This window comes from Dermacentor variabilis, chromosome 5 (genome assembly GCF_050947875.1).
Source record: "Dermacentor variabilis isolate Ectoservices chromosome 5, ASM5094787v1, whole genome shotgun sequence".
NCBI lineage: Eukaryota > Metazoa > Arthropoda > Arachnida > Ixodida > Ixodidae > Dermacentor > Dermacentor variabilis.
Window position 1 is genome coordinate 190,618,854 of NC_134572.1, and position 9,682 is coordinate 190,628,535.

Below are 9,682 nucleotides of genomic sequence, written 5' to 3' on the forward strand. Positions count from 1 at the left end.
AAGACCAAGCCTCGGTGTTACCGAGTCGCGGGCCCAGACAGACGCCTTCCTGGGGCAGCGCCGACCTTTAATGCCCGCACGCGCTGTGTACTCGCTGCTAAAGCTCGTACGAGCTTTCCTGCGTCGGTGGGGCGAGACAGACTGTTCGTCCTTACGTCTGGCAATCCATAGCGGACTGGAGGATTCGTGGGTCTAGAATCCTTAAAACGCTCTAAGGGAATGAGCGGCAGCAAAGAAAACAAGGGAGACAAAGTTCGCCGCTTTTGCTGTGTCACTTGCTTACGAGTACAAGACAGGACAGGGTAGATTAAGGAAACTCGTGGGCCGCCGCAATTTATCGGGCGTGGGTAAAGTCACATATTTTACTAATCATTTCCGAGTGCTCTGACAGCGCTTTCAAGCTCCTGCTAGATAACTAAGAGCTATTTTCATGGCATATTCAGGCAGATATGACGTTAACAAAGCCAGACAATCGCTCATTCAGATGGTTATTTGCGTAATACAGCAAATGTTTTCACAACTTTCGCAGTAAAGAACGAGTGCGCTGATGTGAAGGGTCAATTGATGATTTAAATTAGCCGCCAAATATAGTACTCGAAAAAAAGCGACACTTACGTGTAGTAAATTGCAACAGGCGTTTTTCGAAAGATGTCACGAACCTAGGGTCTTATAACCTAAAACTATTGCAATCGGTTTTGATTCCAATCTCCTCGCGTCAAATTTAGGTAACCGCTAACGCAAACATCTAGTGGTGACCGGAAGACTTTGTGTTTGAACCGCACAAAGCCCTCCTCGTTAATAGGAGGCCACTTTTGTTTGTTTTCAAAGCGAGTAGCATCGTCTTCCTTGACTGATTTTTCTTATCTTATTGGCTGACAGGAAGGAAGGAGCACGCAGAATTGGAGAGGGTTGCATTAAGGCGGAGCTAGCGCGGTCAAGGAAGATAACCGGATGAGGAGCGAGGTGCCGGGGGCGTCTGGGATCAGTCCACTTTCCCTTGCTTGCGGTGGCTGGTGGAAAATCGTAGAGGCGTGCAACGGAGAGTTAAAAACATTCACCGACGATTACGACACTTCCTAATGCGAAATTTGAGTGCAGCTGTATACGTGTTTCCATTTCACGATATGTTGCCTGCGCGGACAATCCAAGGTACATATCCCTGGTAGCGAAGCTTCCATAGGAGCCCATACGTTCAAAACATGGCGGTTCATCGGCGGTTCATGGGGCTTAGCGCCATCTGTATGTGGTGGGGACACTTCGGAAGAAAAAATCTGACGCTATGTCCGTTAAAAGCAGAAGTGACGTCATTTTGTTTTCGAAGGCGCGAAATTTGTTTTGTTGGCCTGCTTTTGGAGCTATATATTCAATTGCCCCGCCATTCGACATGATGGGCGTTTCGAGCTTTCAGCGCGGAAAGCGATGCAGGAAAAGCCAGCCATACAGTTGTCGAAATCGCACCCCTGCACAGAACATACTTTCTTTGGAGGTCGACGAAAGCTTTAAATAGGGTGCCTCGATGCCTGCCCGCCGCGCCGCCGTTCCAGGGTGGTGACAGCCTTTGTACCGCTCCGCGCCGCCGTTCGGCAGACGCGCCGCCATTTTGGTTCGACGTTGCTGCCCGCTGCACGTTTCTCCCGTGCGGTCGACGAGTTGGCGAGGCGGCATTTTCGTGCTCTCGTGAGCAACCGACATTGAAAACATTTTCGCACACGCTCTTGCAGTGTAACATTATTCTTATCGTTCACCCGTGGGTATGTGAACAAGATAAGAGAATGACGGGCTGCTGCGTTCCGCTGTGCACCGGCTCATGGAAAAAAGGACTGCGGACTTTTCGGTTTCCCCGAGACCCTGAGAGAAGAAAGAAGTGGGAGGCTCAAGTGAAGCGGGAGAAGTGGAAAGCGACGGACACATCTAAGATATGCGAGGTATGTGATCGAAGCTTGCTTGTGCCTCGGAGTTTGATAGGGAAGTTGTCTAAGTTGGTCGGCCGTCGTTTAACGCGTAGCATTTCTTCTTCATACGTGACGTGTACAGAATGTGTCCGCGGTGGCTGTGCAGCCTATGTTTAGTATACAGCCGCAAGTGTTATATCGTTGGATAGCTTATGACCAGTATAACTACGCTGCGCTCATTAGAGGTTTCAATTAATTATTGCGAGTTATTTGTAATTAAATTGCTGTTTACGCTGCATTATTTAGTCATATATTTTGGAAAGCCTATGTAGGGAGACTTAGGTGCCTTCGGTAGTTTTCCCTTTACTGTTCTGTCTTGTTTGTTTGCAGCTGCAGGTGCGCATGCTTATGTCGCTCTACTTAGTGCGCGCAACGTGTCGCGACTCAGTGCACCTTCACTGCGATCCCGATAGCGGTACGTGAATAATCGCGGTGGTATAAGCCGAAAGTTCGATGATGCGAATTTGTTTCAGCATCCCAGTAAATAACCAAAATGTTAGCAGTGATCAGCTCGGTGGTGTCAATATGACACTTTCGTGAATATAAGTGCCTCTGCATGATAGTTCAGAAGAGCCTGTCCCGCTTACTCTGTGTGCTTGCATGTGTGGTCTGCTTGTCTCTAAGATTGCTTCCGTGTTAACATTTTCTAGCGTCACTTTGAGCCTGACCAGTGCGAAAATGCCAGACAAGACGGGCGGCGGCTGCTGAAGTCTACTGCAGTTCCGACTCTCTTTGATTTTAGACGTAAGTAATGATTTCTTGTGAGTCACTGTGTTGCTTCCAATTAGAAGCGTTATGCGTAATGAATATGAATGCCTTTATTTCTTCATGCAGAGCAACCGAAATGTTGGAAACCTCTTGTGAGGCGACGAAGTTTAGCTGATTCTGCAACTTTAGCTACCGAATCATTTCAGTTGACAGATATTGCCTCACCCGGACCTTCATCTCCGAACGATCAGGAGCTAGACACAGCTGAACTCTGCATCAGCGATAGCACAGAAGAAGAGGAACAGAAGGAGCACTGTGACTTCCTGGATGTTGACTCACTGTCAACAAGCGAAATGCGGAAAGCTCTCCAGGACATGCAGAAGAAAAACTCTCAGCTTAAGGAAAGTCTGTCTGTCGCTAAAAAGAAGATGAGGACTGCTACAAGGCAAGCAGCCAAGCTGGAAACAAAGGTCACAATGTTGACTGCCAACTTGAAATATCTGAACGAAGACCAGAAGACAGCTCTAGAAAGGCAGGATAGAACATGCCGCACGTGGAGTGCCGACACAGTAAAAGAGGCACTGCAACTCAAGTTCGCCTGTGGAAGTACAGGTTATGACCTCCTCATAGAGCAAGGCTACCCCCTGCCATCACGGCGCACACTATGTACAAGATTGCAGCATCTGTCTTTCAAGCCTGGCGTGCTGCATGAAATATTGTCTGCAATGCAAACAAAAATATCTTCAATGAAAGATATCGAAAAAGATTGCATACTATTTCTTGATGAGATGGAAATCCGGAGTGGGATAGAACTTGACCGTGGCAACGATACTCTGCTTGGAATGATAACATTGCCTTCATCTGACCAGTCAGCAAAGCATGCGCTTGTCTTTATGGTGGGTGGCACAAATACCCGTTGGAAACAAGTAATTGCTTTTCATTACACAGGTGCTTACGTCAGTGGAGATGTGCTCAAGGACTTCGTATTCCACCTTATCAAGCTCTGCACAGACATTGGCCTTCGTGTGCGGTGTGTCACTTCTGACATGGGAAGTTCCAACCGCGCGAAGTGGAGGTCACTGAACTTAAGCAGCTCTCGCAACGCTGTTACAGTGTCCAGTGTGCCGCATCCCTTCATAAGCCACGAGACACTACATTTTATGCCAGACCCTGCCCATTTGCTGCAGAACGTGAGGGGACATTTTGTTCGGAAAGATCCGATGCACCTGAGTAGCGAGATAGTTTCACGGTTCAACTTACCGACAACTGAAATAAGGTCGAACACGTTGAGGCTCTTTTGAACTTAGATAGCGATCAGCTACAAGTTGTACCTAATTTAACCCATGTGCATGTGTCCACTGGGCACTTTACAAAAATGAAAGTAGGAATAGCTGTACAATTATTTAGAGAGTCGCCTGCAGCTATTCGGTATTATATCGAGCAGCGGCTACTACCACCTGAAGCTGAGACAACTGCGTGGTTTCTTGAACTGATCTCAAAGTGGTACTCCCTGATGACAGCTCGCCACCCAGTTGTGGCTCTTAGCTTCATGAATGAAGAGAAATACAGGGAAGCAATTTCAGTGCTAAACTTTTCTGTTGAGGTCATTAGTAGCCTAAGCATTGGTGTGAAGAAGGTATGGAAGCCATGCCAGGCAGATGTTGTTATGTCGACGAATGTTATTTTGCAGCTGCACATTTTTCTCCTGTGGAATGTGGAATGTTTGTATTAGCAGGACGGTTTGCACAGGACTGCCTGGAGAACGTATTCTCTGTTATAAGAATGCTGAAACCAGTCCCGAGTCCATATGACGTGAAAAATGCCATAAAGATTCTTTCCGTGAGCCAGTTCTTGAAAGTGCCAAAATCCACCATTTATGACACTGATGACAGTGAGTACCTCGTAGACATTTTTTCTGCGGAAATTAGGCACGTGCAGCAAGCAGTCCCAGTTGACGTAAATGATTTTGATTTTGAAGATCTTGAGCCTCTTTCTCATATTGAAAGCAACATTGTGGCCCATCTAGCAGGGTTTCTGGTGAGGCCACTGCTGTCATCTGTAACTTCTTGTGCTGTGTGTACAAATGCGCTTACTGCAGAAGAAGTAGGAGAGGAACATGCTCTTGTACAAATGAAGAAATATGTGAGTGGTGGAAGGAACCTTACTTACGTTAGTCGTGGAGTACTGAGCCTCGTGGAAAGCTGGGAGAGTGCCTTAAAAAGTTTTCTGAGGAAAGTGACATATGCCGATTGAAAAGCCCCATGAAAACTTTGAGGCGCATCCTGGAAGAATGTGTACCTCCTTTTTCGGTGCACTGCAGTGACCACCCCACTCTGAACAAAAGACTACTTGAGCGCTTTGTAACGCTGAGGCTACGCATCTATTTGCGTTGGCTGATGCAGGTCATCACTGAGCAGAGTCTCAATAAAGTTGTTACCACCACCAGCCTGATGATTCATGTGACGGATATGGCAGCAAGACAGTCGCTGGTGCTAACCTTGAATAAAATGTATTTTGCAAAGTCTATATACATTTTCGCAAGCTGCCTGTTTTTTTGTAAACCTCACTGAGTGCATGAAACGACCGCTGTTATTAAAAACACATTTAAACCTCCGCATTTGCTTTAGAGATATGATTATGCAGAGTGCTATTATGCCACCAATACACTAATTGGAAGCTCAAAATTGTAGCTCATGTGTAATCTAGACTCATCGTGTACATGAACACTGTGAAATGAAAATACGGCCGGGACTGTGTGATATAAGGCCGTGAACTGCTGTTAAACGCAGCAAACGAAACATGTGCTTCAAAGTTTCGAGGGAGCCTACCAACACGTGAACAGAAAAGCGTTGTGTAATTTCACAAACGGTTTTGTCAAAAAATTTTTCCACCGTCCAAACGAAATAATATTGCGACAGTGAAAACTCAATTAACATTCCGACTCGCCAATCGCCTCTCCTCGTAACACCGCAGCGCTGTGGCAACATGACTACTGTGCTTTTTTACAACAGAATATGAGCTCTGCATTTCAGCACGAAAGCATAATTCCACACATGCCAGAAATTTTCAGCTTCCGATGCGATTGGGGAGAATCCTGCCCTCTGCAACGATAGCTCGGCGGGCGCACGAGGCGCTTCTTCAAACCAAAATGGCGGCGCCGCGGGGCTGTCACCACCCTGAACGGCGGCGCGGCGGGGAGGCATCGAGGCACCCTAGCTTTAAATGTAGAGTGCTGATCCTATCGTCGGACGCCAAGCTTGTCGGCCGGCGCAGGCGCACGAGAACAACTACACTATTATATCTGGCGGTCGTAACTCACTACTTTTGACTGAACAGATTAAGAACCGAGGAAGCTACTCGCATCACCAAATTCAGACAAACTTCGATAAGCAAGAAAGCACAAGCTGTGAAGGTGAACAGGTGAGCTTTACGAGTGCGCCTTTCTGCCCATTTCTATACGTGCATTGCAGTGCGAGTGAGAGTGGCGTCAACGCCCCCTGTAAAGATGGGCGCTGAAAATAAATGCATTTAATAATAATAATAAAATGGAATAAACTTGTATTTTCTTAACTCGTTGCGAAAATATAAAATTGACGAGGAATTTTATTTTCGTTGCATGAATCTAACCTTGTCTCTCTTGAATTAAAAAAAACGCTTTTTTTCTTTCCCAATGTTTGTTCCCTCTAAACATAGCCGCGCTTCAATCGCTGCTCCCATAACCCCCCTTGCTGATGTCGGTCACAATCTGCACTGAACCGCTTTTCCCCCGAAGCTTCGCGACCTATTTGGATCGACCTTGGACAAACGGAGCGATGTGCGGCGCGACAGCCTCGCGAATCGGGAGATCGCGAGAGGCGGCGCTTGGGCGACAGGTGGGTGCGATTCAGAGCAGCCGCCGGAGACCTCCGCACACGCAGTGCTTTGTTTGCTTTGCTTCTATACAGAATACGCACGGACGGCACCATCTGGTAGCCATCGTCGCCGCAAAGCCCTTCCTGCGCGGCACTACGCTTTTCTACTCACTTTTGGCATACCCTCGTCCTCCGCTTTCCGCCTTATGGTTTCCTTGCATCCTCCTCCTCTGCTTTCCTCCTCGCGCTATCTTTGCTATCGCCGCATTTCACCCGCCGCTACTCTCCATGTTCGCTTTTATCCTTCGCTGTGCTCGTTGGCTGTACTTCGAGGGGCAGCGCCTACGCTCGCTGCAGGGACGGGCGCGTAAGAGCTGCACTTTAAAATGCCACTAAAACGCAACGATCACGAGGCAGAATGACGTCATACATATGCCGAAAGGGCTCGACAACACTATGCGGCGACGGAAAAATGTTTTATTATATTCGAATAAATCTATTCTCACCGGTAACTCCAAGTAGGCAGTGCAAGAGCGATCAGTGCGGAGACATGCTTCCTTCAGTTCCTTTCAGAACGGGGCAGTCCCCGGCTATTCCTAAATGAAAAGCAGCTTTGTTCGACATATTAATCCTTCTTGAATGCCTGCACGTCACTTTGACGTGGTGAGTTTTCGCAGTTTCGTGACGTCGCATGACAGAAAGGCAAAGTGCGAGCAGTCCGAGAGCACCTTGACCTCTCAAGAAAGGCGTAGATCGGCAAAGAAATGTTTTCTTTTGTTCTGTCTAGTTATGCACAATCCGCGTGTACACTTCATATCAGATGAGGGGACATCGCGGTTTTCGGGACGTTGCGTGAAAGACAGGCGAAGAGGGGCTACCCAAAAAATGTTTGACCGTTTGTGGAAGGCTGATAGCAACAATGGAATAGAAGCGATTTGCAACAGCTTTGCGTTATAGCGCTCCTACTTGGTATAAGCAAAGAACTCTCTTGCAGGCTACATTTGCATGACAAACAACAAGCCTTTAATGAAGAACAAGCTAAGCCAGATAAAGTGAAGAAAGGTCGTCTGCAGTTGGTTTAGGTAAAGCAGTGCGTACGACGGATGTTTCATTTCTTTTGTGAAAACGATACCGAAGCAGCGCTCACACAGGCAATTTATCCAGCTGGCATGTACAGTCTTTATACTCATCTGATCGCGGTGCACTGCTAGGAGAGAATACGTTGCATCAATGACATTGTAACCACAATGCATGAGGTGAAGTTTCCTTGTTGAAGCCTTGGTTAGAGCCTCTGACATACCTAGGTTGGGTCACACTTTTGATTGGGTCACACTTTTTGCTACTTAAGGGCCAGATAGTGGGAACTATCATTTGCGCGTTATGCGGGGGGGGGGGGGGGTTCTTGTCCTTTTAGCGCAAACTGGGTGCCGTGTGCCAGACTTATTGCAGGCATGCAAACTTTTCTCAGCGTGAGAGAAGCAGAGAATACAACCTTTTACAAGTGCACACTTTGCGTGGTACGAAAGGAAGTGGAAATACCGGATGGCCATTTTCGATTGCTCTCGCTCTGTGATTTGTACCAAGCCAAGTTTTCGAGTGGCGTCATCATCACCACCACCACCAACAGACGATTTGTATGTACACTGCAGGACGAAGGCATCTCCCAGCGATTTTCAATTACTCTTTTGTGCAAGCTGATCCGAAGTAGTGCCTGCGAATTCTCTAACTTCATCACACGACTTTATTTTCTGCCGTCCTCGACTGCGATTCCTTTCGCTTAATTAACACCCGCTCTAACTGTAATGAATTACTGGTTATCAGGCCGACTATCACACAGACGGCCCAGCTCATTTTTTTCCTCTTGATGTCAACTAGAATATCCGCTACCCCCGTTGGTTGTCTAATCTGCACAGCTGCTTCCCTCTCTCCTAATGTTACGCACAACATTTTTCGTTCCATAGCTCGTTGTGTGGTTCTTAAGGTATTCTCAAATTTCTTTGCTAGCTTCCACAATACTGCCCCTATGCCAGTACTGCTAGAATGTAATTATTGCACACTTTTCCTCAAGGAAAAGTATACATTAAGTAAGCTACAACACAAAATTAAGCTGTCGGCTATGATTTTATAATGCTGCTGTATGCGCTGCAACCAATTTAGTCTTCTGTAAATTTCCTTATCATGATCAGTGTCCCTTGTAAGTAATTGACATTGACAAGCGTACTCTTCTACAGATTCTCGCGGCTGCCTGACAATCATGAATTCTTGTTCTCTCGACAACCTATTACCTTTCCCTTCTGAAAAATAATGTCAAACCATACTTTTTTCCTTTTCTAGGCTAAGGTTCTCAATCATTTCATCTAATTCATTCCTCGCAAGCGGCATACTTGAGGCTTTTCAGAAGGATCTCTCCAAGGGTAGGCAAGAGTGCCTGAAAGTAGAATACTGTTGGGATCCAAGTTCGTAGTTCGGAGTCGGGCATCACACAGAAGCTTCGCCTGCCTACGCCGCCGAAGTGCCTAAAATGCGCTATCTGGCCTGCGCTATACCGGGGTGTCACACGAAGCTTTGTACCGCATATACTCGTGCAAGTGCCACAGTGTTGTTCTTTCTATAATCTTGGCTGGGTGCAGCTCTTACACGAATCAGGTCCATACGGCCCCGCTAAAGGTTCGTACCGTTGCCGCAACTGTAGCAGAGGGTAAGAGACGCGTAAATGACATAACGCTGCAGTAAACGATCTCAGTTACCGGCTCATCGTGTCTGACAAGCGCTGACACAAACAGGGCTCCCGTTTTCTAGAGTCAAAGGCCACCAGTCTGACTGGAGACACTGTCAACACAGCCGAGACGACGCACCACAGAAAGAAACAATGGCGTGGCTCCAGTTTTCTAGAGTCAAAGGCCACCAGTCTGACTGGAAACACTGTCAACACAGCCGAGACGACGCGCCACAGAAAGAAACAATGGCGTGGGTCCAGTTTTCTAGTCAAAGGCCACCAGTCTGACTGGAAACACTGTCAACACAGCCGAGACGACGCGCCACACAAAGAAACAATAGCGTGGCTCCCGTTTTCTAGAGTTAAAGGCCACCAGTCTGGCTGGAAACACTGTCAACACAGCCGACACGACGCGCCACAGAAAGAAAGAATGGCGTGGCGACGCCGGCTTGAGC